Genomic DNA, 5143 nt, shown 5'->3' with positions numbered 1-5143 from the left:
CAACGGCCAACTTTCAGGTTCTTACAATTCGAACATAAAATGAAATCGATTGAGTGGAGGGAGTCCCAAGGCGCTTTCCTGTCATTAGACGGTCACAAAGGCTTATGAGATCGACCCCTGTGTCTATTATCTCCTTGTCTGGGGATCAACCGTGGTGATCAGAGGATGGTAACCTCAATGCATTTCAATGAGATCAATCCTTTTGGGTCCTACCTTTGAATGACTTCTTAGAAGCTTGCACTATTGGTTGACAAGGGAGGCAGATCTATAATCAGGCCATTTTATGGATTTCTCGCTAAAAAGATAATACCAAGAATCGCCCTTTTACTGGTGTTCGCTAAAGAACATCACGTGTGTTTTCTGGATCAAACCACTAGTAGAGAATAACGGAAGGCTTCTAATGTCACAATGTACCCGTGTCAACTTCAATAAGCAAGTAGTATGAACAATAACACTAATCCTAGACGTATAAGTTAAACTTTTTTACACCACACCGTATTGTAGTTACACTTCCTTAGAAGTGTACCAAGAACAGCCTGATCAGGAATACCTCTCGAAACTTTATTGCGTATGATTGCGAGGTAAGAACTGATTGGCGTGCTACATTTACATGTGAGTGAAACCTTGATTTAAGGACGTATCCTCCTAGGGACAGACGGTAGTGTATTGGGAAATAGCTCAATGCATTTCAATGAGGAAACCATTCTCAGTTTTACCGCGGGGCAAGTGGCCCATGGCCCCGCCATCAACTTCAATTCAAGACGAGTTGTGCTGATGGCGCTGCGTCTGTGTCTCTCAGACACTCATTACTCCCGTGTGGGCGGAGATCATTTCAAAACCAAAACATGTTCTAGATATATGAATGTTTGGTCTATAGATAATAAAGGTTTTCTGTCAAGACTGTAAGTTACACCCATATAAAACCGTGTGTGCCTGAGGATATTGAAAGTAAGAGCAACAATTAATTCAAAAGCCAATTTTGACACTTGGCCAAGTAACATTCGCTCTATGAGGTTTTTGGAATACGTTATTATGAGGTGTCGGAAAGCTTCTACATAAATCAGTTATCGACAACAGCGTCGACTAATCTGCGTGATAAGCAACAACCAGAGCAGAGATACGAGTAAAGCCTGGTGGAATATCTCCCTATGACCTGTGGTATCATGTAGTATTATCGTAATGCATGCATCAAGTGAAATCTTTCTTAAACGTACCATATAAAATTGCGCAACATTTTGTCACAAGCAGTTAATTTGACAGGGTGAAAAAAAACTAGAAATATTTTATTCACCTCCACAGCGATATGAATGGTCTTACAGTAATCCCATCATATTAATTGTAATCAATGCTACTCAAACAAACCTATTAATTATGCAGTCACTAATTCATCATATGAACATAATCCTGTAGACTACGACTAAAAGAGATACATGTTGTTATTTTTTAGCCGTAGTCTACAGAATTATTTTCATGTGAGGAATACATGTTGAGATACATGTTGCACTTGCTTGTAATGGAGTGAAAACATTTTTGTCATAGTCGAACATGTATTATAACCGGTCGTGTGTATTGACAACTGGCATCGGGAACGGTTTGACAAGGTGGGCCGGAGGAGCACCCACGTGACCATGACGTCAATATTTTCCTCCATGCTGGGTGGTTAATTCTGAAAGTTACAGACTTGAATTTGTATTTCCAAGTGTGATTTTTATAATGAATTCAATACATCAATTGCATTTATAATTACTATATGTGCTTGATATACTAATGTCGAAGAAGGTTAAACATACAGGTAGACCAGTATGTAAAACACAATGAATCAAGAAAGTGAATAAATTCTCATCTGATTGCTTGTTTTATCTTGTAATGATGTACAAACATCCTTTATCGTATCAAATGCATATCACAAATTACATACACAACGGAAATTCTTCACATATTTTTCCGCATTCTACTTCCTACCTACTGTCCTGCCTGACAGTAAAGACAAGTTTTGTATTCCAAGAAATGCTTGGAGATAATGTGCAGCATCCATACAACTTATCTTGGACGTCAACGTTTCTCGCAGATGTCATTTTTAAATGAAGCACTCCAACTAATGGAGTCTGCGGAATGTGATGGAATATCTCACCGCCCACATATCTCGCGCATTTCAGACTAATAGCTGTTCTAAGTAGATTGGAATCAGTTGGGATGGAAGCTGGGTTGACAGGACGTATCACGTGTCTCCATCAAAAACGTGGTGATGATCAATCAACGTCGACTGGTAAAGTGACAACTTCTCATGACTAGTTCCCAGCACAGCGTCCGGTCTTACATATCGTCCTGGTATAGTAGACGGTCTTTCTGGTGGTGGCAAGGTCCTGGCTTGGCAGTGTTTCTCGTGATTAATCGTGATGCACTCGGCAATGGGAATATGATTTATTACATACATATCTGGCACAGTCGTTATATTGAAGTGTGTGCAAATACTGTTGTAGGATACACACTATCTCAATTCACAATGTTACAGATACAATGTACATGGCAGTCAGCTATGTGCAGTCACAAGGGACCATGCTTGAGTTGTGTTCAGTAGTTACCCAACATTTGTTCATTGTTTATATTGACTAATGGAAGAGGGTCTCATTTGCCTTCATGTCATTTGCACACCGTCTGCGCTGCTCTCTCCGAAAAAAAAACTCAATTTAGATAACATCAGTAATATCCAGCAGCTCCAGAGAATGGTGTTCGGTCACTTTCATGAACGTTGAACAATCGGTGGCAAGAAGGGAAGTGATTTCATCAAGAAGTCATTGTCTTGTGAGTAAAGGGCGATGTATTTTAACTGCAAAGAAATTGATGATGGATGCAAAGTGCAGTATTTTATTCATTGTAAAAAAACATGCTGATATACATCAGACTTGTGCCTGTGCTGGATAATTGATCAGCCGCATCACCCCAGGCAGTTGATCCGATTCGCCCATGTTGAAGCGGGAAGCTTGTAGTGCAAGATTAGGTTTACCTCTCAAAGGCAGAATCTAGCAAAGCCCCTGAGGTGCCGGACTGATAACTCCTTCTGAGCATGAAAGAGATAGGCAATCGCGATGCTATCCCACCCAAGAGGCAGCTTTAAGGTTTCTGCGAAGTTTTCTCCCCCAGCAGTAAGAAGCGAATGATTGATTGCTCCACGCGTCCCTATCTCCCCGTGTCTTGTGTATCAGCCTCTTTGATGGTATGGTAGGGTTAACTCGTCGATGGGAAGGACTGATGAAAATCGTGTTTGGATTGCTTCTAACAAAACCACTGACATCCCTGACCATGTCCATCTGGTGACTTGAGTGCCATGTATTAGTCTGTGCGGGAACAAACCTCTATTGGAGATTTTAATACAAAGTCATAGTGTACCAACTATTTGCAGCAACTTCAAGTCCAACAATTTACAAACATGGACTTGAAAAATGACCGAGCTCTTAGTGATATACGAAATAGTTCGGCTGCACCTGAAGTCCATTAACAGTACTACATCAGACCATCCAACAAGCTCCTGGTGGATCAACTTTTCCAATTCATCTCTAAACCGTAACTATATTACATGTAACATTCAAGTAAGGGAGTTTTACGTATCAGTAAATGTAAAATTTGTTTACCCATTCTAACGTCGTAACGGTTTGCGAACAGTGCAAAGAGCCTACACTGTAGCTATACTCACCTGATATGATGACGTCGAGAGTTGTATCTTGCACATGTTCAACTCGCTAGATAGGTGCAGGCTTAGAGTGGCACATGTGTGGTTTGCTTGTCATGTCGTGCCGTGAACTAAATCTATATCTTACTCTCTATGTAGAAACTGAGTGGACCTCGGGGCAAGCGAAGGCGAGGGATCTGCACTGGAAGACAGGAAGGTATCGATCTTTCTCATCTACGTTTTCAACGAAAGTCGCAACTGTGCTCTAATCCTAGCGGACGGAAAAGGTCATGAAATACGAGAGCCAAAGAAATCTGATGTCGGTGCGATAGAAATTACATTCAGGCTGGAGAGACGTAAATTTGTTTCCTGGCGACGTCTTGAAGTTTGAAACTTGTGAAGGTCATTGGACGCAGACCAATAGATCCAGCTATGAGCTCACCGCAGTGAGATAACGAGAGGGCTGGTTACCTGTGACAGCCCCCGTCTGAGATGGGTCTTTATGGAGGTTCTAACGTCCCAGTTGTAACACAACGTCTGGGAAGAACATCTGCCATAATGATGTCTAAATAAGCGCCCAGATCTCCAGATAATAGTTCCCAGACAATCAGCGTCCGATACTGGGTCCATGTCTCTGTACAAATACTACACTTATTACACATAATGACCACGATGAAGGTCTAAGTTCCCTCTTGATTTAAGGAAATTAAAAAAAAAACATTCTTCAGATACTTAATAATATGCTGTGCACGCATGTTTACAAACTGGTGTCAATATATCAACTTGTATGCGCAAGTACAGATAGCCAATCAATCAATCAATCAGACATTCTAAAGGCCCTATTGAAGAAAAGTTTTAATTCCTCTCAGGAACTGTAAGGCCTGGATTGTAAAAATACATGCATACTAATAAATGATTTAGGCTGTGTATTTTCATCTGCACCTTTTATTTTTTGCACCCTTTTGTGCGCTATTTTATTCCACCGTTTAAACCGTAGTGATGGAATTTATGATACTTCGATTTCATGTCACGACCCTTGTTCCCAAAGCAAACGCAATCATACCCCCGTGCACCGTAGATTGAAATCAATAAGCATCTATTTTGGTACCTTTTGTTGCAGTACTATATTTCCTCGGTATTCCAGTGGAAGGAACAGCCTTGATCTATTCAAATAAGACGTGTGGTGAAATAGAAAATGTAACATTATGACTTCAGTAAAAATCCAGGGCTCAGGCGGGGAACCCTCTCAGGACTCGCCGCGCGGTTTCCGCCCATCTGTGCGCTGTCGACAGCACGTCAAATGATTTGTCACCAGAGTGTTCAGCATACCGGAAAATTGTTTTGATTGATAGGCCTGGGAAATAGAAAGGGTGAAGAACCATATAATATATGTTTTGTCCACATGCAGCTTCGGTTTATTCGGTACTAGATTCACGTGTCCCAATTTGCAATAATGTGTCTTGCTGTGAGTGCGCA

The sequence above is a fragment of the Branchiostoma belcheri genome, unplaced genomic scaffold, assembly GCF_001625305.1.
Source record: "Branchiostoma belcheri isolate BF01 breed outbred unplaced genomic scaffold, Haploidv18h27 scaffold150, whole genome shotgun sequence".
NCBI lineage: Eukaryota > Metazoa > Chordata > Leptocardii > Amphioxiformes > Branchiostomatidae > Branchiostoma > Branchiostoma belcheri.
This window is presented reverse-complemented; position numbering follows the sequence as displayed.